This window comes from Lissotriton vulgaris, chromosome 2_1 (genome assembly GCF_964263255.1).
Source record: "Lissotriton vulgaris chromosome 2_1, aLisVul1.2, whole genome shotgun sequence".
NCBI classification, from domain to species: Eukaryota; Metazoa; Chordata; class Amphibia; order Caudata; family Salamandridae; genus Lissotriton; species Lissotriton vulgaris.
Window position 1 is genome coordinate 93,966,178 of NC_141687.1, and position 27,637 is coordinate 93,993,814.

The window sequence follows — 27,637 nt, forward strand, 5'->3', positions numbered from 1 at the left end:
AACAGCACGGGCTGAGGGCGTCTGTGCAGCGCTTTTGGCACCTGCACTCTTTATCTTACAAATTAAGCACTGTAAATACAAATGCATCATAAGGGTTAGGTGTTGTATTCTCAGATTTAGTTACACTTACATCATCAGTTAAGCGTTGTATCCTCGCACCTAGTTGCAGTTACTTCATAAGGTTTAGGTGCAGTATCTTCTGATCTAGTTACACATATAGTCCAAGGCCTAGGCGTTGTATCATCAGATCTGTTACACATACATCATAAGGGCGAGACATTGTTTCGCCAGATCTAGTTGAACAGGTATCATAAGGGTTAGGCATTTTATTCTTATTTGTTGTTACATACACTTTATAAGGGGTAGGAGTTGTATCTTCTAAATTAATTGCATGTACATCATTAGGGTTAGGTGTTGCATCCTCAGATGTAGTAACACAGACATGATGAGGGTTGGGTGTTGTATCCTCAGATGCAGTGATACATGCCTCATAAGGGGTAAGTGTTGCATCCTTGGTTGTAGTCACACATGCATTTGTCTGGTTAGGTATCCCATGCTCATATGCCAGGTGTTGTAGCCTGAATTGGATTTGTGTGCGCCTCCTAGGACTTGGGGTGTTGTATACTGCAATGTTGAGCTGTTGGAATTACAGATCGAGGTTCACTGTCATCATTCGAGTCTGTTGTTTTAGCCTCAAAGGGAGTTTGATGTTTCACGTCTCTGGAGTTTTGCATCTGAGAGTTTGTTTGAATTTGCACATTTTCAGCATCTGATGCTGCAGAAAGAGGCGCCTTGAAAGTGCATGTGAAGCAACTTTTCCCGTTTTTGTTTGCACACTGAAGGTGCATCTCAGAACATCCTTGCGCTAATTGTCACCGCCATCTGTCTCAATGTCCATTAGCACAGCTGGTGCTTGGGGTCTCTGTTCCACTGAATATTATCCGACGAGCAAATTCTGTAAAGTTTGTGTCGACAAAGAAGAAATGGGCCCACTGACCATAGATCAACAAATAACCCTTGAGGGGGAAAGGAACACACTACTCGTGGCCTGTATTCAAATGTATTTGGAAAAAAAATACATTAGTGTGCATTGCATTTTACCAGAGCAATGGGTTAGGCATAGGCAGCATTGATATAACTATTCACGGTTGGATTTGCAATAGTAAAATCTTATGTCCATTTCAAAACAGTGTAGATGTGCAAAGTCAAGTGTTTGTAAGTTCAAACTCCTTCACCAAAACCTCGTGAACACTTGTGAACTGCTCCTGTGCCGAGGATACACATTGGGGAACATATTGGGAATACAGTGGTAGTATGACTCTTGGATAACTTTAGGTGCCAAACATGAATTATAAACAAAGACGACATAATGATAGTGATTGTCCTTTCTTATAGATGTTGATGCATAAGCTTCTTGTGCTCAATCCTTGAAGTGGGCCGTCTACGTCCAGTATTGCCTTAACCTCTGCAATTATGATTAGTGACTGGAAACTTTTTACAGAAAAGTTAGTTTTGGGTCCCCTTTTTAACAGTCAATGTGTTTCAACCTGTAGATACTTTGTGCAAGGGTCTTCCTCAGGACAGGGTTCTTACTGGATCTGTCGAAATAATGGGGCACAGTAAAATATGGCTAAACACCTGAATTGGAAGAATCTTCGAAATGGGACTCAGATGTTTTAATTCCCACAGAGTCTGCGTTATGCTCCTAGGATCAGTTTTGGGGAAGGAAATATAGAGCAATTCCATCATTAGTGGTAGTGTGTGATGTGAACACATCTAAAGTTGTTGGGAAAACATCTTACAAAACAGCGGTAGGTAATGGGAACTATGAGTCGATAAAACAGAGATTTATTGGAAGCAATAAGTGGGCAGGCACAAGCCAAGCGGTTTGTGAAGAATGGGTCTTGCCCATCATTTCATAGAGAAATGAGACCAGCTGCTGGGTACTTGTCCCTATGATGGTTTTCCGTGGTCTGAATAGTGAATTTCTCCTGTTTTCCAGGCGTTAGGCAATGCTAGACGTGGACCACAGATTCATCTGTCCATACCTATATCCCCTAGAAACTGCTAGGAACCTTTTGCTGCGATCAATGCGGAGGTGTAGCTGGACTGCAGGCCTCAAGCATTGGTCTCAGCTTTTTATGTGTCAGGCAGTTTGTGGCTCAATGGTTAGAGCAACAGACCCTGACCAGGGTTCATATCCCGCCTCAGTGGGTCTTGGGCTCAATTTCCTCGGACCTGATAATTCTCGCCACAGTGCCTAATTTAATCACGGGTCCCACGCTGCAACTCAGGGCAATAGCTTGCTTAATCTCCACAATGGCCCCAACATCGCTAGGATGCCTGGCTTTCACCCTGGGGGTGCCCAGGAGTGGACAATTCACAGGGAGAGGCCAGGAAGGGTTCCTCAGCGGTATGCTTACAGCGCCTTGATGCCATGCCTGGGGTGATACGTGCGCTATACAAGCAACACTACATTTACATTTACATATGGTAAGATAAACATGGTCATTGCGAGCCCTGTTTTCCATATTCCTCCTCACGCCCAAACCCAAACAATGTGATAGAGCAGATAGCAGAAGGCATAAGCAAACACATCATTGACCAGGAAACCTTCTGTGGTGACTTCCTTAACACGGATGAGTCTGTACGATAGGACCGCCACAGTCACTGCATCTGCTCAGAATGTGCCTGCCCCCAGAAAAGGGCTGAAAACAAAGAAATAGACTGCATTAAATCTTAGGCTTTACTGTTAGAAGATGTAAGCCATGAAATGTGGTGCATGGCTAAGCATGAAGGTATATCACAATTAGCACTAAGATGCTTCAATTCTGTTTTATGTTGTAGAATCTTTCATTTCAAATCCTTAGGAATTACACATGTGCATATCTGTAAAGTATGAGAAATTACATCATTTTTTTGTGGTCCCTCTGTTTCTATCTTGTGTGCGTTTTCTGGTTTTAGAACACTATTCACATTCCACTGCTAAACAGTAATAAAACACCTGTGTTCACCCCTAAAACAGTATGCTGTATGTTGACGTTCCTTATTTGGCATATGTAACTACCCTTCCATCGTAGATGGTGCACAAAATATACCTATGACATGGAAAGTTAATTATTATAAGTGGGCTGCAGTGTAGCATTACACCACCAACATATGTAATGTAAACTGACATGCCTCCCAGGAGCACCACTGCAATCTGGCAGGACTATTGAATCGGTTATCCTGGCTAGTTCCTATACCATTCTAGGCGACTTTAATTTCCATCTGGAAGCTTTTTTAGATCCCGACTCAGCTAAACAACTAGATGTAATGAAATGTAGTAACCTAGAACAATTGGTGATGGAGGCGACTCATCAGGCAGGACACACTCTTGATGGTATTTTTTCAAATAATTCGCAGTTATTAGTCACCAAGATTACTGCACTTCTGTGGTCAGACCATAAAGCGGTGTTATTTAATCTCTTTGTTCAAGAACATCTTTCGCAGAAGGCAGTTGTAAAAAGAAGCTGATGAAAAGAGCATGGAATAAAGTAGTGGCTGAGGAGCTGTGTGATACCCTCAATAAGACCATAGGCGCACCCCCCTAACCTAGAAGATGCAACACGCTTGTTCTCTAGCTGGTTAGAAACAGCAGGGAATGTGCTGGCTCCTAAAAAAATGTTCTACCCCACCAGATTGCTGCCATCCGCCCCTTGGTATTCAAAGATACTCAGGGAACAAAAATTGATATGTAAACATCTGAAGAGAAAGTGGAGAATAGACTATAAGGATACCGACAAGATGAAGTATAAATGTGCTCTTTCCACCTATAAACTGCAGGTTCATCAGGCTAAACTTCTATTTTTCTCTATGAGGATTAATAGAGCAAAAAATTCAGCGAGGGAACTGTTTAATACAGTTACTAGCCTGGCCAATCCAATGACGATCGCAGCTATGCCTAGTCAGGAGTTACGTGAAAAACTGGCTAGATTCTTTTTTGAGAAAGTGGATGCTATTTTTTCTACTTTTTCCAATGCTACAGCTAAGAACATGGCAAATCAAACTGCTGTTCGACAGATAGAGAAGTAGGTGGTATTGGACAAATTTGTTCCACCGTCAGCTATAGAAACTGGTAAACTTCTCAGTCAGGTGAAATCTGGATCCCCTTCGGACCCTTGTCCGATTGCTTTTATTAAAGCTAGCGGCTGAGCCAGTATCTCAAGTTCTGACACCTATTTTCAATTTAATATACTCAGAGGGATACTTCCTGTTAGATTGGAAAAAAAAACCTCTATTCTGCCCCTCCTGAAGAAACCCAATCTTGATACAAAAGACCCAAACAATTATAGACCTATATCCAGTCACACGATGCCTGCTAAAATGATTGTGAAAAATCTAAATATGCAGCTTAGCCAATTTCTGGAGTCCACTCAAGCCCTGGACCAAACACAATATCGCTTTCGAGGGGCCACAGTACTGAAGATGCCCTTTTGAAATCTACAGAAGAGATAAGGACTATTCTGGATCGTGGTGGTAAGGCGGCCCTGGTCCTGCTAGATCTCTCTGCAGCATTCGATACGGTCCATCACGTTTTGGTGATGGACCGGCTGCAGGAGATCGGGGTACAGGGCTCGGCCTGGAGACTCTTAAGATCATTTTTGTCTAACCAGACACAGCAGGTGGCGTTGGGGGAATTTGTATCTAAACCCTTTTCATTACCATGTGTGGTCCCTCAGGGGTCCTCAATGAGTCCGACACTATTTAATATTTATGTGTCCTCCCTCGCACCCCTTATTCAGTCCTTTGGGTTTAGTCTGCCTAGTTTTGCAGATGATACCCAAATAGTGGTGTCTATTCTTCCAGCTGAATTAAAAAGTACAGCAGTCCGTTTTAAAGATTGTATGAATGCAGTGGGGACATGGATGGCCCAAAACTGCCTTAAGTTAAACTCCAGCAAGACGGAGGTGGTATGTTTTGGGAATTATACCAATTTTTGGATGCCGGAATGGTTGCCAGACACCCTGGGTCCTCTTCTCGCACCCAATAGGAAGGTTAAAAATCTTGGGGTGTGGATAGATCAGAAACTTAATTTCAAAGACCAGGTTAATTCAGTGGCTTCCGCCACGTCTTTTGCCTTAGGTCTTGCAAGAAAATTCTGCCTCTGCTACTGATCGAATGTCGTAAAACAGTGATCACAGCTCTCACTATGTTGAGGCTGTATTACTGTAACAGTTTGTACTTCAATATTCAGGAAGGTTCATTGCAGAAGTTGCAACTCTTACAGAACGCAGCTGCTAGACTGCTGCTGGGCATTCCTAAATATGCTCCGATAGCGGAAGAGAGTAGAAGACTACACTGGCTGCCACTCAGGAAGCGTACTATGTTCAAGGGGATGTGTTTGGTCCATAAGGCTCTTTATGGAGTAGGGTCGGCATATTTAAAAGAACAGAACCACTTTATTGGTACATGCCAAGTAGATTACTACGTTCATCTGATGCTAAACTGGTGTATGTGCCATTTGTTAGAAAGGCCACTTGGGGTGGAAAAAGCTTTGTGGCAAATGCAGCTAAAGCATGGAACCAAGACTCCTTACCTTTTTAAAGGCTTAAAAAACGTGGCTGTTTACGGAATAGTTTACTAAGTACCATGACATCGGCTGGACCCTTGGATAGATTTCACATAGCGCCAGGACACCCATGGTTAACAGTGCGCTCAATAAATGCTATAAATAAATATATTTTAATTGCCTTTAGCAACTTTTTAATTTGCTACAGCAACAAAAAATTGCCATTGCCATGTAGAAAGGACACTGTTTACATATTCATATATGACCCTTAACCCCATCGCCGCAGGGCTAATTCCCTCGCGGTGCGGGGGGTGGGCGCGCGCGGTGCTGATGACGAGCTCGGCTTGTCATGCAGCACGGTGGCCGTGTGCTGATGACGAGCTGAGCTCGTCATGGCCACACCAGCTCAATGGAACGCCCAGCACAGCGGAGTAATTATCCCCGCGTGGGCGTTCCGCGGAGGCCATGACGAGCTCAGCTCGTCACCAGCACAGGGCCACCGTGCTGCATGACGAGCTCAGCTCGTCATCAGCATGCAAGGAGTTAAATTATGCCTTGTAAACCCAAATTGCTGGGTGCTCATATGTATGTAATTTATAATTCAGGAAATACCTCAAGACCTGGCTCTTTGAATGACCTCAACAGAGCTGCACGCCCTCCCCCCTCCCAGCCCTTTAGTCTCTAACAGGTGAATAGTGCGCTTTACAAAACACTGATTGACTGATTGATTGACACCTGCTTTTGTGATTAGAATCCCTTTTCACCAGCAGTGCAATGGGACAACTGGCCTATTGTGCCCAGTGCCTACTATTTACAACATTTTAGTGCAGGGCCGGACTGGTTGTAGCGGGCACCAGGCGCTTTTCCAGTGTGCCAGAAGGGTGGCGGTCAATTTTGGAGCGGTGAGGGCTGTTTTTGTTTCTGGGGGCAGTTTTTGCAGCAGTGCTGCAATATCTGCCCCCTGTAACAAATGCAGCAGCAGTGTTTCCCAACAACCCTTCTGCTACCCCACCACCCCCGGTGCCAGTCTGACTAAATTGCCAGTGCTGGTTTGTGTTCTCATGAGGCCTGTGTTCTAGTGCCTCCGGAATTGAAATGTAGCTCCGTGCCAAAAGAAAACAGTAATTGACAAGTGTGCCTCAGTGTAACTATTGTCTCATTGGAACAAGTCCCTTACTAGCACCTAACTTGAGCAATGCCAGCTAGGAAGGGTGACCCAATCGAACACATCAGTCTGCCATGCCACATTTGGATCAAATTATGGTGACCACCTTACTCCTGGTCATTTCTGTCTCCAATCCTGAAACTGGTTTAATCTACAAATCATTGATTTCAGGTGAGATAGTGTTAGTAGTTCAGTGGACGAGAAACAAGACTACAACTCCCAGAATACATTTGGCTATCACACATACGTCTAGGACTGGCAACAGTGTCTGTAATGACCTGAAGGGAGTGGTGACTCTAAATCAAGTGCATCATGCAGCCAATATTACACTGCGGTTGTTTTCTTACTTCAATAGGGGTGGAGGTGTGTGTCCTTGTGTGTATACACACAGAATGCAAGCAGTGTGGAAGGTGGAAGAAGCAGTATTATTTTTGCAACATGGTGGTAATAATGGAGAGCTGGGAAGGGGTAGGCTTTAGAGCACACACTTGCTTGTCAAGGGAGGGAATTCATCCATCAACAGAACCGAACATTTTGGCTGAAATATCTCTGTCAGGATCTGCAGCCACCACACTGTTGATGTGAAGCATTTGCTGAGGCCCCCTGCTTTTCCTTTCCATCACAATTATGTTCTCACTGGGAAAATATTTGTGTTGATTTATGTTTAGAAGTTAGCAGGCTTACATTCCCTTTTGCTACTAACCTAACATTTTCAATATTGGGTTTTTTTTCTCCAAGAAAGCACTTTTTCATTTATCATCACATTCCTGTGGGTTCCATAAAGCACTATGGTCCGGCACTGTCCAACAAGAGTCAACAAATAAATTTACAAGTATAATAAGGTTCTCATAGAGTCTGTTCAGCAAGGCTTAAAAGATCCTTTATTCTTTTTCTTCACAAACAATGGTAGCCAACGCGTTTCGTCCAGAGGACTTCTTCAGGGCAATAAAAAGTGAGGTGATTTAAAGTTGACTCTTGTTGGAAAGTGCCGGACCATAGTGCTTTGTTGTATTTTGTGGGCTTCATTCCTGTTGAAGCTAAGGGGTATTTAGCTTCAGGTCCTTGGCACCCATACTATCCTAATGCATAGATGACAATATAGATAAGTGCTGTCATTTTGCCCTATACCCCATATTCTTTATTGTAGTTACATTCCTGTGGGTTGTTCCTCTACATTCACAAGGGGCTCTGCAGCATGTCCTTGTCTTCCTGTAACCAGTGTATTCCGGTGCGTTAATTATTTTAAACTTGTATGTGGCTGCATCTTGCATAACGAGCACATTGTACCCTGGATGGCTGTAATCAATGCAGTCCTGTGGGTTGTTCCTCTGTCACTCATAGGAGAATTCTAGAGACGAAGCAGAGTTTTATTGATTTAGACTGCAACTGGGATCAACAATATAAAAAAATGTAACCACAATTATGTCATAAAACCATTATTGCGCTTGCCCTCATTTTAGAAATCTTTAAAAAAAATGTTTTTTAAATGTATTCATTCAATATGGACGTTATAATGTTATTCAGTTCATAAGTTCTTGCTAAATTACATCTAGAATATAGTGTAAATAAAATCGTCTACATGCTACAGCGACTGCAGGACAGATAAAGAGAGCATGCCGTACATCTTGGATCCCTCCCTGACACAATTCACACAAACCTGAAGTTTCATTTCATTGGCTTTTCTAGACATTAATTGGTGGCACTCCAACCTGAGTAATAGTAGTACCCTTCTGACACCATGATCTAAGGTGTGAGATATATATCTTTGTGGGTGTACATCATCTAACATAGCCAGCAATGTCTTAAATAATGTTAGATTCATGCAGCGACTAGTGTTGCTTTGGGGGCTTCTAATCTGGTGATCAAGGTCTTTAGAAAACGTTTAATTTGTGCAGGGGACCAGCCATTTATAAATATTCCATTTTACATTCCAGTTTATTTAGGATTGGGGTGTACGAGAGATTCTTGCCTCAGTAAATTTGCATGAAATAAATTATAGATCCTATGTACTTTGTTTGACTGATATAGCAGATGAAGTAATAAGATATAGCTCTATGTGTTAAGCCTGCACAGGGACACCGTGATTTATTGTAACCAAAGATCAAAGACTCCGAGTCCTACCTTCGTATTGATTACAAAAAAAAATACCAATGCCTTATAGGTGTATACTCCAGGTATATTTCTAACAGGTGTTTCAAATGTCTCCTATCTCAAGATTTATAAAACTGGTTTAGGGTCGCCATATATCCTAAAGCCATTTGGGAGAGCAAACAAGCATTTTTTTTTTTTTTTTTTTTTTTTTTTTTAAACAGCCTCACCTGAGGTAAGGCTTAAAAAAATTGAATAAACTCGTAAATGTTCCTCTCCACGGAAATCTTTAGTAAAAGGCGAAAGATTTTTTCGTTTTGAAGAGAAACCAGAGTAAGTGAGCAAACAAGCATTTACAATGCAATGGTCTCGGCAGCATTAAAGGTAGAGATATTGGCATTGCTAATGATTTTTTTTTAAATCATAAATAAATGGCATTGTCATTTACATTTCCAATAGCTTCATCGCTTGCATATGCGAGTCCTATTGCATTAGCACCCACACACAGAGTAAGTAGTAGAGTGAGAAGTTGATAGTGAGTAGGAGAGAGTTATTAGTAAAGAGTATTAGAGAGCGCATCAGAGCTGTGTGAATAATAACAGCTCTGAGCCTGTGCCTGAGGTGCATCATCAGAGCTGTGTGAATAATAGCAGCTGTGAGCCCGTGCCTGAGGTGCATCATCAGAGCTGTGTGAATAATAAGTGCGTCAGCCCCTTGCCTGAGGTGCATCATCAGAGCTGTGTGAATAATACCAGCTGTGTGCCCCTGCCTCAGGTGCATCATCAGAGCTATGTGAAGAATAACTGTGTCAGCCCCGTGCCTGAGGTGCATCATCAGAGCTGTGTGAATAATAACAGCTGTGAGCCCCTGCCTGAGGTGCATCATCAGAGCTGTGTGAATAATAACTGCGTCAGCCCCGTGCCTGAGGTTTATCATCAGAGCTGTGTGAATAATAACTGCGTCAGCCCCGTGCCTCAGGTGCATCATCAGAGCTGTGTGAATAATAACAGCTGTGAGCCCCTGCCTGAGGTGCATCATCAAAGCTGTGTGAATAATAACTGTGTCAGCCCTGTGCCTGAGGTGCATCATCAGAGCTGTGTGAATAATAACTGTGTCAGCCCCGTGCCTGAGGTGCATCATCAGAGCTGTGTGAATAATAACTGCATCAGCCCCGTGCCTGAGGTGCATCATCAGAGCTGTGTGAATAATAACTGCGTCAGACCTTGCCTTTAGCTTTATAGTCAGAGTCAACAAGTAAGCATGGGAGGCACTGACTAACAACAAACAGACTGCCTGCATGTTTAAAACTGAACTCACTCTAACATAGTAAGTACGTAGTGTGCGTGGACATGGAGAAAGTCAAAATGTAAATGGAGAAGAGCGAGGATTTACTTTTGACATTCGCAGGGAGATCCGTTTTAAATCAAAATAATACATTGACTACCAGAGCACCGTCAAAGAATTCCTACAAATTACATTAACAGAGTCCCCTTAAAAGTCGTAGATGTTGCAACACTTCATACACACGCTGGCACGCAAAGGCTGGGTACGTATTTTACAGCACGCGCTCCCCCCTCCGGGGCATGGACTCGGCCGCTCGGGGGACAATAGAAAGCTCAATAGCAGCTGAATCTATATTATGAATGAATGAATGAAATCAAATTTGTATAGCCCTACTAAGCCCAATGGGCGCCAAGGCGCCTAACCAAAAAGAAGCTAGCTGGAGCAAATATACTCTCTTACTGGTAGGCCTTGATAAAGCACCAAGTTTTGAGCGCTTTTTTAAAGAGGGACAGAGACGGTTGGGCCTTAATCTCCAGTGGGAGGGCATTCCACAACCGAGGGGCAACGATGGAAAATGCTCTGCTGCCCCATCTGACCTTCCTTGCGCGGGGGACTTCAAGCAGATTCATCTCCGACGATCTAAGGGTCCTACTGGGAACATGGCGAGTTAGAAGAGAGCCCAAAGGGTCCAAAGGACCAGCTGCGAGAGCTCTATAGGCCAGGCACAAGATCTTAAATGAGATCCTCTGTTGGATGGGAAGCCAATGCAGGCTCTTCCTGGCCATTGTAGCAGAGGATACATAGACGAATCTCGCAGCCGCATTCTGAACGACCTGGAGGCGCTGGATGAGGCTCTTGTTGGAGTCTGCATAAAGTGCATTGCAGTAGTCCAACCTGGAACCCACTAATGCAACCACAATCTGCTTACGTGCTTGGGGAGAGAGATAGTGCAGGATTCTTTTAAGAATCTTAATGACCCTCCAGCAAGTGGCCACCATTCTGTTGACCTGTAGAGTCATGGACAGTGATGTGTCAAACATAACGCCGAGATTCCTGGCCGATTGGGAGGGAGAGGGGCAGATTCCCAAAGATGGGGGCCACCACTCGCTAGACCAAATGTCCTGGTCTTTGCCAAAGACCAGGATCTCTGTTTTGTCGCTGTTCAACTTTAGGGAGTTTTGGATCATCCACTCCGAGACTGTCTGCATATAAGTCCTAAAGTTTTGTGGGTGCGGATGAAATACTTCAACAAAAAAAACACAGCAGGGCTTATTTTACAGCACGCGCTCCCCCCTCCGGGGCATGGACTCGGCCGCTCGGGGGACAATAGAAAGCTCGATAGCTTCTGAATCTATTTTAGCAGGTGTGGATAAAATACTTCAACAAAAAACACTATGGGCCTTGTCACTGCTGAGTCAAACATTCCTGCAACACAGTTGCAACACTTGGGTAGTGTGTATATTTTCAGCACAAACTTCCTTTATTTTCTCCACAAAGCTGCGCAGCATTTAGAAGCATGGCGTCGGAAGATTCCGACGCGTGCCTTGTGATTGGGTCGCGCACATGAGCTGTCTACGTTACAAGCTCACGCGCGCGACCCAATCCGAAGACGCACGTCTGAATCCGCCTCTGCCATAGACAATGCTGCGTACGTGGCCAGCTCTTGTCTCCTCTCCTTGTCGGGTTTTGTCGGCTGAGCAAACGACTATAGTTCTCTGGCGAGAAAACGCTTCGCGTGCTTCTAGCCGAGACCTAAAAAGGAACATCGTTAGCATATGCACTCAGTTCCATTCACAAGAAATTTATTTTATTTTTACTTGAGTTTTATATAGCTTTGACTAGACCCGGAGGTAATAGAGCACCTTACATGAGGAGAGTTACATAGGTGACATGTTACACATTGTTACAGAAGGTACGTCAATTATGAGTTACATCCGTTGGTTCATGGCGTGTAGAAGGGTAAGGGGGTAATGTCAAAGGGCGATGGGTGGGAGATTAAGCGGAGAATTGGCACAAGGAAAAACAAAGCAGGCAGGGGGAGACAGATTCAGGGGAGAGAGGAAAGGAATGGGGAGGCAAGCAAAGATTGAAGGAGGGAAGAGATGTGGGAGGGGGTAGGAGGCACAGCGAGGAGACAAGGAATTAACTGTGTCTGATGTCCGGCTGGATGAGAGACGGCTCCCTTCGGTAAAAGGATAATTCCCAGTCTTCCATTTTGTGAGACTCCCTTGTCACTGTGGACTCTCTCAGAAGGGTCTCTGAGACTCCAGGGCAAAAATGCTGAATCCATCCCCAACAATGGGAGTAGGAGTGCTTTGGACAAGGGCATACTAGAGGGGGCCATTTTAGGGAGTCAAGCTGGTAGGGATACATCATTACAAGTAACACATTGTTACAGAAGGTACGTCAATTACGAGTTACATCCGTTGATTCATGGCGTGTAGAAGGGTAAGGGGATAATGTAAAAGGGTGACTGGTTGGGAGATTGAGTGGAGCATAGGCACAAGGATAAACAAAGCAGGCAGGGGAAAAGAGATTCAGGCTCCAGACTAACTATAGGCAAAGACCCACGTCGCTTCACAGCCCATCATCCCATCAGAACCGCACAACATCGCAGCCCATCACGATCAGAATTGCAGCTGTGCAACACATCCTCGGCGCAGATTCTGGCATCCCTCGTAGATGGCAGACTGTGCTGCAAAAGGTGTGATACCTTTTGCAGCTCCTTGGAACTGACGCATTTCCCCGACTGAGCGATGCGTTCTTGATGCCAAACTTTGCATTGCTAGCCCTCGTCTCAGGAACTTGGACAATGGCGCAGCACCTCACATGGCAGCCTCGCTGCATATTCGAACTGATTTAAGGTACTTTTTTTATCCGCCTTACTAGGTCCTTGTAGCTGGCCTCCACTCAATTGTGGTTGGCCTAAACTTATGAATTTGTCCCGTTCTGAAGCGACCAGAGATTCACAGTTGGCACAATGTGCTTGTTGGTACTATTTTCACAGAAATATTTTAAATTACTTATCTGCAGTTATACTGATTGGATTTTTGCCATTTTGGTCTTTTAATGTCTCTTTTTTCTAACTTAATGCTGCATCCTTTTTGTGTGGTGCTTTCACTTTATTACTGTTTGTAGCAATGCACAAATATTTTACACATTGCCTCTAGCTAAACCTGACTCCTGTTTGCCAAGATACCAGAGGATAGAACACAGTTTAATTCAAGTTTGGCTAGTGCCCCACCTGGCAAACAGTGTGGTTGCTGCTTGACAAGGGCTCACACCCCTGCCCAACATACCAATTTCTTTCAGTCACGATTTGGATCAGCCAATAGCTCATTGCCGATGTTCACATGTTTTCTGCAGGATTGGACTGGTCTATATGGCAATCAAGCAATCTCCAAAGAGCTGGTCTGATACATCGAGGTGTGGGCTGTTTTTCTCGTCTGTTTCCCGGCCTGTTTTATGGTCCGGTGGGCTATTCTACTGTCTATTTCCAGGATAGTACCGCAAACATTGCTAGCTGCGAACACACACATGCACGCAGTCTACCGTACCTTGCAAAACACCCAAATAGGCTATCTTTACAAGTTCAAAAGTGGCCCGGTTTGCAATTGTGGGGCACATTTCTACCATTTCGATTCACCAACAGAAGCCACTTTTAATTTGGTCCCCTGGTCTATTTTCTGACCTAGTCCGACCCCGGTTTTCTGTAAGTTTTCATTGGTGGAAGAAAATATTCCTCCCACCATCAGTGATGAAAAATGTGTTCTTGACCTATACACTCATGCATCTCATCCAGTATGGGGAGAACCTATAATTATATGTATTTAAGTAGTGTTGGAAATTTCCTTTTACTACACCTGGGATTTTTTGTCTTTTTGTCCTGTTTTGTTGATTGTAGAACTCTTTGTACTTTAACACTGCTAACCGGTGGTAAAGTGCTTGTTCCCTCCATGGCAAACTCATTAAAATTGGTATACACACGATTGTCATATTTAATATGCTCATAAGTCCCTAGTGTATAGTACCACCTGTACCAAGGGGCTGTAAATTAGATGCTACTGGTGAACTGCAGCACTCACTGTGCCACCTACTAAAGTATCACAGTAAAGCATGTCTCCGGCTTTCCACTGCAGCCTATGTATGCAGTTTCAAACAACCATTTTGGCCCGGCAAAACAAACCTTTTGCCACACCTAAACCTCCCTTTTTAATGCATATAAGTCATTCCTAAGTAAGGCCCTATAGTCCATAGGACAGGATGCATGGCTTTTAAAAGGTACACTATGTATAGTTACTGTTTTACATGTCTTGATAGTTGAAAAACATCAAAAGTTGTTTTTTACTATGGCACAGCTGGCTCTACCGTAGGAAATCACTGGTTTACACTTTGCCAACTTATTGTACTTACTTTCAGGTTGGGCACAGCTAGAAAATGTTTGAAGGAATCGTTTTAATAATAATTAAAAATCCAATTTAATGGTCAAGTCTTATTTATTATTATTATTATTATTTTAAATCTACACTTTTAGAAGGTTGTCATTTTCCTGAATAAAACAAAAGGTGCCTTTCTGTCAGTGTCCAATGTCACCTGACTGCTGATGGCTCCCCGGTGATGAGCTGTGGCTTGCTTCCAGTCAGTAGACAAGGGTCCTGGGTGTGGAGAGATGGTTTTCCTCCTTGAAAAGCCTGGCTTTATTTATTTATTTTATTTATTTATGCATTTTTATATAGCGCAGACTTCACCTGAAGGCGTCAGAGCGCTTTACAAAGGAACAGAAAATTACAAATGAACAAATTACAAAAGCAGACAATAAGTTACATGAAGTAAAAGGGACAATTGTGAGCAAACAAAATACATGAGGTAGCAAACAGTGCAATACAGGAGGAGAGAGGCTTGGGGTTGTGCCCAGCCCCTTCTTGAACTTCAAAGGATGTCTACTCTGTCACTGGCAGATGTAGCTCACACCTAGGCCTCTGGAAATTAAAACATACAGAATGCATCACATGAATAAACAGTTTATTGATAACACACACAAACACAGGGTTACTAAAACTAAAAAAGACTGAAGGCATCTATATTTTACCAGTTTTTGTCAAGTACCAGAGTGACCCTTTGTCTTAGAGCTCACCTTTGCTTCAGCGGAAGGTTACACAATGCCCCAAAGTTTCAACGTCCATTGTACACTACATCTGACAGTGCTTTGAACCAGAGGTCTTAGTGTCCACAGTCTTCAACATAGTCCCACCAATCCATAGATCGAACATTAAGGAGATTTGTTCTTCGATCTTCACAACAAATACTTTTTTTATAGACTCAGGTGAGCTCTGGTCTGTAACCTTGGGATGTGGAATAATATGTCTTAGCTTTAATTCTAACTCTCAGAAGAATTGTACAAATGTCAGCATGGAAATCCCAAACAATTTGAAGATGTTCTAGATAAATATTAAAAGAGGGCTGGAGTTAAACGATTATTCACCTGTTGAAGGGCATCTTGCAGAGCAAAGTTTAGTTCAGTTGCGTTGTGATCTATGCCATAAATTGCCCCAGATATGCTATGCCAAGAGAGAACCTTACTTCTGCGCCTAGCCACAACGGGACAAGTACACTGAAAGTAGCCGAACACGAGGTGCACTATTGCACAAATGACAGTGCCAGCACAAATGGTGAATTTGGGGAGCTATGGTCGAAAAGCTATGCATTTGGTTTAACAGAAGGACCATGTACCTCCATCTGAAATACCTTATGCCTCAGCACTTTCAAAGCAACCTCGTGTTCTCTGAGAGGTGTTTGCACATTTGCAATGGAGACTTTTAGAAGGACAAAGTCATTTTCCAAAAGCTGGTCCTGCTGTTACCTGAAGAAGACCCAAGGAGTGCACCCAAGGCCGCGAAACCTGTTGCACTGAACTTCTGCACCTGTGGACAAAGAGTCAACGGCTGAGCTGGACATAGTGGGGACTCTCATGCCCAGATCAGTACTCTGGGCCCTGACCCAGTACTAACTAGGAAAAAGGCACGAGACCCTCTCTGAGGGAGAGTCGTGTGAGTGCACTTCCACAGTCTGGACATATGCACCACACAAGGGTTCACATTTTTGTAATGTGGCAATGGCACTGATGTGTTATAAGCACTGAGGCATTCCACCTGGTCTATCCACACATCAGTGGGGCCGCCTAGTAAGTGTTTTGTTGCTGCGCATTTTGAGATGTTTTTGAAACACAAATGCTGTTTAATTATCAGTTTACTTCAGTATACCTTTCCGACTCATTCATTATCTGAGAGCGCTTAGAAGGTTCACTAGATGCTGAGCGAATATTTCCACACATCCTTCCACAATTAAATATTTTAAGAGCCATGCAGCATTGAGAGATAACCGTGTAAAGTGCTCCTAAAACAAGCTGTTCTGCCACCTGTTTTTATTATCGGTGCGGTTTCATTTCTTGTTATGTCCTCTGAATTATGAATGTTCCATAATTTCCTATTAGCGTCTTGTTTCCGCACTTAATTGGACCGCATATACTTCTTAATTACATTTCCTTTTAGTCAATTAGGCACGAGTAACATGGTTAAGGCAAGCAAACAGGCACAGAGAATTATGTGTGAATATAAGATGAAAATGAGTATGTTTTCTATGTTTGCGCTCCACAGAGCGCGTGACGGCCTCGCGTCTCATAGTGCTGACGTAGTTCATGTTGACCTTATTGCTGTTATTGGTTAAAAATAGGGGCTTTTTAACATCTAATATTTCTGTTATCAATTCTGTAACCTGATTGATACCTGACTACTGAATGAAGAGTCAGAGATTCTTACATTTTGATTGGAAAATAAATCCCTTTAGAACTGCTCATAACTTTCATTATTGGCTAAAATGTTTATTTGCATTTTCGGAATTGCTCAGGTTTATGTAGAAGCTCCCTGGCCATAATCGGTGGCAAAGATCCATTGACCTTTAGCGGAAATCAGGGTAACGGTAATCAGAGGTAAGGGTGCCACACATGCTAGATTTACCAAAGCGAGATTACCGTGGGATTTCCGCTACAACAAGATCAGGAGTGGTTTTCAGTCCAAGTGATGGCTATTCCAGGGGCACAAGCAGAAAATGAATGCCAGGTCCTACTTATCTAGTGGAATTAGGATATTTTAGCCAAGTAGCCCACAGATTACCACGTGAGTGACTTGGGACATACTCCTGATCTCATCTCTGTAGAGGAAACCAACGTCATGGAAGGCAGTAAATAATGTATATTATTATTTTTAGTTTTATATAGCGCAAACTAGACCCGGGGATATGAGGTCTAATAGCGCTTTACATGAGCACCAGTCCGTTACACACAGAGACACTAATTTTTGATAGGCACAGGGAGATTAAGTGATTTGACAAGAATCACAGGATGTTGAGCCTCGTTGCCGAGACTCAAGCCCGGTTCCCCAGCTTTGGGGTCGACTGCTCGAGCCATAAGACTACATCCTCTCCCCATTGACTAGACTTGCCTCTGAAACATTTTGCCCCTGTACCCAGTGAAAGGTTCAATATAGGTGTGGTCAGCATAGGCTGTACCTGCACGTGCTCTGACATAGATGTGGTTGAGGTTTTGTAACCCTGTCACGGTGTAACCCAGGAGGATCAGATGACCTCTTGACCGTCATGTTTCTGTAGTGCAAGAGAGGGTGAGACCTCCGGCGGTAGCGATTGGCTACCAGTGGTTTGTAGGTGTGGCTGTTATAAGGACTCTTCTTTTCCCTGGGCTGCATTGCAAAAGTGACACACACCCTTGAGGATAGTTCACACCCCTGCTGGACCCCTTAAAGTGCTCTTCATTTAGATGAGCAAGAAGGAAGTAAATGGAGAGCGGAGATGTGGCCTTGCGGCTAGACCTGCTGACATTGGAATTGTGAAACTAACTTCAAAGCTTGGCCTTGGTTCAACATACTGTGATGCTGGGCTAAATCACTTAATCTACCTGTGCCTAAGGAAAAAAAGCATGACATAACCTGGTTCTCTTGTAAAGTGCACTAATGCTTTCCAATCAAGTTCCAGCTTTATTATTTTTGTTTAATGCATTTTTGTTGGTAATCCCATTTAAAGATATTATAAATTAAATTAGATTTGTATAACTGATTAAATATTACATCTTTGCAAAAAAAGGACAGCCCAAGATTTGAAAAGTATTTTTATATATCTAAAAGAAGGACAGAAGAAGGGAATAAAAAGAGAAAGAACGAATAAAGTAGATGAAAGAGGGTAAGTAAAAGTAAGTAGGGAAGAGGGAAGACAGAGAAGAAACTTGACAAAGATGGATGAATACATTTAGGGCCTGATTATGATGGTGGTCGGAATGGGACCGCCCGACTAGCTGTCAGCGGGCCAGCCATAGGATTTAGCAGTGTGTATGTTTTGCATTGTGGCGTGTACTGCGGGTTGCAAGTGAAGGACTGGGTTTTTCTAAGACCCAGCGGTGCCAGGGATAACACCTGAAACCTTCGTGGGTTACCTGTTCCGGCGTACAAATGACAGAGACACGGAACACTTCCTTCGGCGTCAAAGATTCAAAGTTTATTTACTGCAGGGAACACAGATGTCACGAGAAGTACATAACATGCAGATTCACGGAGATTGCTTCAACTTGTATCTGTGGATCGCTCCTTTTATACAGTTTTTCGACATATGATAACATGACAGACAAAAGGTTACAACCCGGTTCCCACAGTAAATTTCATAGGGGGTCGCTTTCATGTATTCAGGACCCGGAACATAATTACAATAGCATTTGCCGGTTCCCAACTGTAAAAGTACATCTTCCCACCATTAGTGCATTTCGTTCGGTTGTAAACGAATCAAGGAAGAGTCAGAAACAGGTGCAGAGGAAGATGAAGATAGCGAGCAGATCGAAAAGAGTGTAAAGGGGGTGGTATCAGGAAACACGATTGCAGGGATCAAAGGAGACGTGCCTAATGAATGCACAACTAAGACAATAGACTGGCACGGCAAAATGAGCCTCGAGCGGGGCCATCTGCCTTACAGTGTCATCCCCCTCATCATAAAGACATCCTCAAAGGAACACGTGTCTTCCGCAAGAGTTTGGGAATCCCAGGGTCACAAAGCGGACAGCGTCCGTTCGCTGGCTACTTGAGGGCAAGAAACAAAATGGATGCCATATCTAAAATGGAACCCGTGGGTTCAGATGAAGAAACCCACGAACCAAACGAACGGTTTAGGCTAGCACAGTGAAAACGCGTACACCCACTAAACTCGTCATTTGCGGTTCATAGATACCAGCCTCGACCATATTCGGGCGAGTCGAAAACACCACTTACAATTGTCACGGAACCTCAGACGCTCCTTTTGCCCTCATGTAGGCAAGCACTAGTCGGATTCGGAATCGATCTCGATATTCATCAGACCATCCAGATGCTGCTGCAACATCATTCTACCCATCAATGCTTCTTTGGTAACAGGTGGCCGTCTTATACACGTTGTAGCACATAGGCCACATAAGGCAGGACCACACTGCACACAAAGACAACACGTGAACAGGAATGCTACAACAACCCCGATGATCATCAGAATTTTCCAACCCCACGTCGACATCAGGCCCGAAAACCATCCTAGTAGCGTCCAATCCCCTACGTCCACGTGTATGGACTCGGAGATCTTATGCAACTTCGAGATGGCTTGATAGACAGTTGGAGCGTTGTCAGGAATGAAAATACAACAAATGGATCACCTTACATACTCCACCTCTATCTGCTAGGACAACGTCTAAAACCATACGATTTTGTAACGTCATAAGCCTGTCAGCCTGAAGCTCTGCTGTAATGTTACCAAGGGCACTTGCAGTGATATTAGCGGTCGATTCCACCACTCGAGTCAACTGTCTCAGGTTCCTACTATTGATCATAGGTCCCCAAAACGGCAAGAAACCCTTAAAGAAGTCTCCCGCTTCTTGACCGGCAGTGTCCTCTTTGCTAATCACGCCTCTCACAACTCTGGTCTTGTGATACTCTGAGGCAACTGTAAAAGTCGGTGGCAGCAAATTTGCAATATAACAGGTGCCCGAGAAGTCAAGGGGCAACCATGTATATGCACGGTCGTAACATACAAAGTACGTACCCTTGGCAGTCAGGAGAACAGGGGAAGAGAACATTGGTAAAACATACGTTTCAGTGCAAGCACTCTCCCCAAGATGAGCTCTCGGGCTTCGACCACGACCTTTCAAACAAAAATTACCGAGGTGGGGTACGATCCAGATTGGAGATGAACTTTTGAGCTGTCTATCACCCACTAATACGCTATACTCAGCCTCGCTCAGATCCCTATAGGCTCGTACCTCTTCCTCTGGAATAAGCGATGGATCAAAAATATCTCTATCCAAATCAGCAATCGCTATTGCCAAAGACTTATGGTACGGGCCGGGACCAAAGTGTGGAGAACGTGGCTCTCGATTGGGGTAAGAATCTAGTGCGCTACGGAACATAGTTTGAAATGCTCGAGCTGAACCCTGGGAACTGTAAGGAAGGACCAAATACGGAATTCCCTTATCGGTGGTATGTGGCATTAACCCACACACCCAACAATTGGTAGTGTTCATCACCAACTGATGCTGATGAAGGAGCTGAACGAAGGAATTGTTCATAAATTCCGCACGTCTAACCTGCTCGTGTTGGGGTAAAATATGATAAGAATGAGGAGAAACAGTGGAGGTAGGTTTAGGTTCAGAAGAAGGGGTAGGTGAAGCAGAAGGCAATAATAACTGTATCGCATAATACACCCCACCCACCAAAAATGAGGAAACAGTTAGGAACAGAAAGAAGGTTATTGCATCGCTCCATATGGATGAAGTCCAACTGAATTACTTCAAAGGGACATATAGGAGGAGCAAAGTGACCAGGGGGTGTAGGAGTTCCCTTACCAGGATTGTACATCATACATGTCATGCAATTCTTGACCAATCTCTCAGCACACTTAGTAATACCATCATTCTTCCATACGGGGGACAACAACTTGCAGATACCTTTCACGCTAATATGTGACAAACCGTGTGCCATAGTCACAACAGCTAGCACGTATGCATCCGGCAACATCCACCTTTTATTCTCCGTCAAATCAATCCAACAGCCATTCGCATCCAACTTTCCCGTACTCTCTTTCCACTTGGTCTTTTCAGTCTTGGTGGCCTCATTCTGAATCGCTTTCACACTTTCTATAGTATCCTCACACATACCAGTTTCTGCAGGCCACCTTACCGAACTAGTCACATACATTCTAGTTGTAAGGTTTCGCGCAGTCTCCTTAGCAATCTCGTCAGCAAATGCATTGCCACGACCAACATCATCCGTTACCTTACGGTGTGCACTACACTTAATAATCGCCACCTGCTTGGGCAATGTAAGTGCATCTAAAAGATCATTCACAAGCTGTCCATGCTGAATCTTCATACCATGCGATGTCATAAAACCTCTCTCTCTCCACAATCGGCCAAAACTATGCACAACACCAAACGCATACTGACTGTCAGTAAACACATTCACCCGTTTCCCTTTCGACAACACACACGCTCTGGTTAAGGCAATCAGCTCTGCCGCCTGTGCAGAGTTCTGGTTCAATCTTGCAGTTTCCACAACCGTACTCAACGTCACCACAGCATAAGCAGTCGTCACATCACCATTCGGTAACTTAAAACATGAACCATCCACATACAAAGTACCATCGGGTTCTTCCAATGGAGTGTTTTTTAGGTCAACATGACCCTTTGTTTCCTCCTCAGTTCGTAAGGAACAATCGTGTGGTGATACCTCATCTGATTCCATATTAGTTGGCAACAAAGTCGCCGGGTTTAGGACATTGCAGCGCTTTATTTGAATGTGACTTGCCAAGAGCGTCAACTCATAACCAGACAACCTTGCAATCGTCAAGTGTTGGGTTTTCGTACGATTCAAGAGAGTGTCAACTGCATGCGGAACCATCACCGTAAGCATATTATCCATGACCAATCCTGCAGATTGTCGAATGGACACCGCAGCTGCCGCTGTTGCTCTCAAACAACTCGGCAATGCTCTAGCTACTGGGTCCAAGGTCGAGGAAAAATATGCACATGGACGCTGCTTACTGCCAAATTGTTGCGTCAAAACACTCAACGCACAACCTTCCCTCTCGTGAACGTATAGTGTAAATGGCTTACTGTAGTCAGGAGTACCTAACACAGGGGCCGAACACAACGCATCACGTAGTTCAGAAAAACTTTTCTGACACTCTTCCGTCCATGGCAAAGGAGTCGGAACATCTTTGCACGTAAGAGCTACCAATGGTTTCGCTAGCAATGAAAAATTTGGAATCCATTGCCTGCAGTATGACGTGATACCTAGAAAGGCACGCACATCTCTCTGAGTTGTTGGCACCGTCATCTGAGCGATCGCTGCAATTCTCTCTGGGGTCAACCTTCTTCCCTCCTTTGACAATAAGTGACCTAGATAGGTTACTTCTTGGCAACAATATTGCAGTTTAGAAGGTGACCTTATGATGTAAGTCACAGAGATGTTGCAACAAAGACACCGTAGCAGTTTTGCAAATTTCTCGTGTGTCCGCAGCCACCAATAGATCATCGACATATTGGATCAAGGCCGCACCAGCCGGTAACACAAACGCGTCAAGTTGGCTCTTAAGGGCTTGGCTGTATATCGATGGACTCTCACAGTAGCCCTGAGGAGCGCGTTTAAACCGAAAACTGCGGCCACCTAAAGAGAAACCGAAAAGGTCCCTGCTCTCTTCAGCAATCTGAATGCTAAAGAAAGCATTCTTCAGATCGATCACTGAGAACCAGGACGCAGATGCTGGAATCAGAGTCAGTAAAGCTGTAATGTCAGGCACCACAGGGAACTGAGGAACAACAATTTTGTTCACCTCCCGTAAATCAATGACAAAACGATAAACAGGAGGCTTAGATGGATCAGTGCGTTTCAGAATGGGCAGCACAGGGCTGTTACACACGTTTCCCCGAGTCTCCTCGATAACATCTTTCTCGATCAAATCATAAATGATTGCTAACAACGCTCGCTCACCATCAAGGGAGAGACGATACTGGGGAATACGTGGTAATCGCACATTTGATTTCAGTTGAACAACATAAGGGGAGATGTCAAGCAGGCCCACATCATTGGGACCTGTTGCCCACAAAGATGCAGGAAGAGAACTCAATTCCGGTGGGAGCTTATCAATGGACAAATACATAGGAGAGATTACTCTCTCACCCAATGTAAGCTTTCCACCCGCAGGAGAACAATACAAAGTCGCATACAGGCGTTTCAGCAAATCCAGGCCCAAAAGATTTTCACCACAACCAGTAGTCAAAATCAAAGGAGCTTCCAGCTCACGAGGCCCAATTGTAAGGGGCAAAGGGCGAGAAACCGGATTGCTAACAGGGGCGCCGGAGAATCCATCGGAAACATTTGTTAAGCCAGACAAATGTGCGCCAGGGAGTTTCAAATACATGATGGAACTTTTCGCTGCACCAGTGTCCAACAGAAAAGGCTCAACTACGCCCGAGGTGGCAACTGCGACGTAAGGCCCTCTCTGATCAACCGGAACTGATACTACTCCCTCTCCTTGTCTATGGCTGTCCTAGTAACTACCGTCATCAGTACCCTGATCGACGTAATAATCGTCCACATTGTACTGTGCGGATCTACCTGATGATGATCCACGCTGATCGAAACAATTATTAGAATCAGAGGAATTATTAGAACGATCATTCTGATTCTGAGTAACACCACGACCTCTACCTCGTGAAGCGTGTTGAGGACCACTACGGCCTCCTCTAGATGAATTGCCACTATTTCGATCGCGCAAAACCGGACAATCAAATTTCAAATGACCCTCACCTCTACGATAGGCACACTGATTGTACCCAAGCGTAGATCTCTGCGAGGGAGAGTCATTTCGCGACTGTGACCTAGCAGGCTGTGATTGCGATCTATTCCATTGCTGAGAATCATTTTGATTCGAGCGCGGAGGATATGCTTGTTGCAATAAAACTTTCGTTTTGAGCTCTTTCGTCTTTTTGTCTGCACAATCTTTTTCCTCTTTCTCTCTATTTTCATAATATTGAGCCGTAGCCAATATCTGAGCAGAAGTAGAAACAGCCCACGCACTTTCTGAATTTTTTAATTTATTACTAAGGTCAGGCAACAAATTCGATACAAATTTGTCCACGAACAATCTCTGGCCTCCCTCACTGCCCATATCTTGACCACTGTGATCAATGAATGCCTCCTCAAATCTTTTAAAGAAATCGGAGACACTCTTGTCTTTCTTCTGCTTGCAAGCAGACAATTTGTCCCAGTTAACTTTCATAGCTGGCATAAGCGTTTTCATAAGGGTAATTATCCTTTGAGGCAAAGCCGCAATTAACTGCTCAGGCTTAGCCCCGCCGACCTGCAAACCATCCGCGGCTGTAAGTGCAGCCCAATCACCACCTAATTCAGCTGCATGATCTTCATGACGGATGTTCGCCCATACCGGTTGCGGTACGACATTGCCGAACAACATATCAATGTCGGCAAGATTCATTATCGTAGCATCCACTAACTGAGACAATTCTTTATAGTACCCTGCAGGATTTTTGCGAGGGTCAGGCAAAGATTGCTTTACCTGCAAAACTTCTGATCGTTTCCATGGGAGGTGTATCCACACTCTCTGGAAATATGGTAAAATAGCAGGATTAGCAGCAGGATTACCTGGCATCCACACGGGTGGAACTTCACGCATTGGATACTGACCAGGCGTGGACATCCATTCCTCATGCTCATCTTTAAACAATGCACGAGGCATTATAGTGGGACGAAAAGATAGCAGATGCTCAACAGCACGTCGAACATTGCTACCCACAATCATACCACTCGAAAACTGAAGCTGAAGTTCAGTCACAGCAGCCAGTACATCATCTGCCGCATCAACTGATATCTCATCACGTAAGAGTTTGCACATTTCTTCAAACACGAATCTTTGTGTCGGCTCGTTGAATTGAGAGAAAGTGTCAACAACTATACGTGGAGGATTTTTAAGGGGATACCTAATCCAATTTTTTGCCATTTTAAATAGCGTATCACGTTCCCTACCACCAGGAAGCTGACTTCGTCTTTGGGGAGCATCAGGTTCAGTAGACCCAAAAATCGGTCCAAGAGGAGAATAAAGATTAGCAACAGTGTTAGGAATGCGTCTTCGAACAGACGGAGAAGAGGAGTAAAGTACAGGAGCAACAACGTGAGGGCTAAAAACAGGAGCAGTAGGAGTAGCTACAAGAGCAGAAGTAGCGGGGACAACAGCTTGAGAAGGTATAGACGGTGGAGCAGTAGGAACAGGAGCAGGTAGAGGAATGGGGACAAGAGGATTCGCAACGGCAGGGTTAACGACAGGCTGATTAGCAGCTGCCGGAACAGCAGGTTGAGGAACAGGAGGAACCACGGGAGCTGTGGTATCCTGTGCATACGGAGGTGGTGACTTCAATAGATAGGACAACAAAGGATCCTCTACGGCTTCCTCTCCCTTCTTATCCGTACCCGTCGGTAAAACAGGATAGCATTTATCCACTGTCATACGCTGCAATCTATCAAAAACTTCCTTTTCCTTCTCTTCTTTGTCTCGCTGAAACTGCTCTGCATTTCGCATCGTTGTAACGATACCTTCTCTCTTACTACGTTTAAGCTGCTTGATTTCTTTCTGCTTGGCTTCTTTACGCCATAACCGAAAGGAATCAAACATGGCCGGCCTTGCTTTCTTATGAAACAATTTAGCTTCAAGATTATCTAGAATCGGGGTCTCAAAACTACCATGAGGTGGCCAACTAAGGACACCTTCGTCTTTAGTGTAACGAACCCAACAATCATTGAATGTGATAGGACCCAAACCATGTTGACTATATAGTTCATAAGTGGGAGTTCCGACCGGAGGTATCGGACACGAGTCCTCCAACCGGGAATCCGAACCACAACCTCTAAAACACCTGAACAAAGTACTACGGCCAGGCATCGTGCACACTAACCGAGTTTCACAAACGTCAAGGGTTATTGGAGTACAATGTCCCTGCAAAAGTGCAAAAACCATTGATTTTTTTGGCGACTGCAAACGTCAAATAGAACAACTGAGAACAGAATACGAAGAACCACAAATGCAATGGAACCATGCAACGACTAAGCACCCACAACAACAAAGGATTTTGGAAGCGACCCACAAATACTTAACTCAAAGAACAATGGCGTCACCAGGAAGGCCCATCAATCGTCTCGCTGTACCAAGGTCTACGCCAGGTGCCAAAACAGGTCTACAGACAGGGCAGCAGTCCGTCACAGCCGTCAGGAGGCGGGGATCTTCGCGGGAAAAGTCTTCGGGCCACTTGTTTCGACAACAGGATCGATGAAGCGGGGTGCACCTTCCCTCGGAGATTTCACACGAAGTTCCTCACGATCGTCGGGCTTTGGACCGGTACCGCTGATGCAGCCCCACGTTGGGCGCCAACTGAAGGACTGGGTTTTTCTAAGACCCAGCGGTGCCAGGGATAACACCTGAAACCTTCGTGGGTTACCTGTTCCGGCGTACAAATGACACGGGACACTTCCTTCGGCGTCAAAGATTCGAAGTTTATTTACTGCAGGGAACACAGATGTCACGAGAAGTACATAACATGTAGGTTCACGGAGACTGCTTCAACTTGTATCTGTGGATCGCTCCTTTTATACAGTTTTTTCGACATATGATAACATGACAGACAAAAGGTTACAACCCGGTTCCCACAGTAAATTTCATAGGGGGTCGCTTTCATGTATTCAGGACCCGGAACATAATTACAATAGCATTTGCCGGTTCCCAACTGTAAAAGTACATCTTCCCACCATTAGTGCATTTCGTTCGGTTGTAAACGAATCAAGGAAGAGTCAGAAACAGGTGCAGAGGAAGACGAAGATAGCGAGCAGATCGAAAAGAGTGTAAAGGGGGTAGTATCAGGAAACACGATTGCAGGGATCAAAGGAGACGTGCCTCATGAATGCACAACTAAGACAATAGACTGGCACGGCAAAATGAGCCTCGATCGGGGCCATCTGCCTTACAGTGTCATCCCCCTCATCATAAAGACATCCTCAAAGGAACACGTGTCTTCCGCAAGAGTTTGGGAATCCCAGGGTCACAAAGCGGACAGCGTCCGTTCGCTGGCTACTTGAGGGCAAGAAACAAAATGGATGCCATATCTAAAATGGAACCCGTGGGTTCAGATGAAGAAACCCACGAACCAAACGAACGGTTTAGGCTAGCACAGCGAAAACGCGTACACCCACTAAACTCGTCATTTGCGGTTCATAGATACCAGCCTCGACCATATTCGGGCGAGTCAAAAACACCACTTACAATTGTCACGGAACCTCACAAGCACACGCCGCATAGAAAACATTTCACATTTTGCATATCCTTGTGCTTCGTGGTAAGCGCCATGATGTCTGACACATGGTGCAGGGATATGTAGGGGGGCACCATATGTATCCCTCAGAACCCAAGTCTGA

At 44.4% G+C, this 27,637-nt stretch overlaps 1 protein-coding gene and 1 non-coding gene across 2 annotated transcripts in view; one reads left to right on the forward strand and one right to left on the reverse strand.

Moving 5' to 3' along the window:
• Positions 1-27,637, forward strand: part of RAP1GAP2 (RAP1 GTPase activating protein 2) — a 1,533,685-nt gene that overhangs the window by 337,618 nt on the left and 1,168,430 nt on the right. The window lies entirely within an intron of this gene.
• Positions 9,027-9,141, reverse strand: LOC147729635 (U5 spliceosomal RNA). Its single transcript, XR_015308980.1, has one exon. It is a non-coding gene; the product is annotated as a U5 spliceosomal RNA (small nuclear RNA).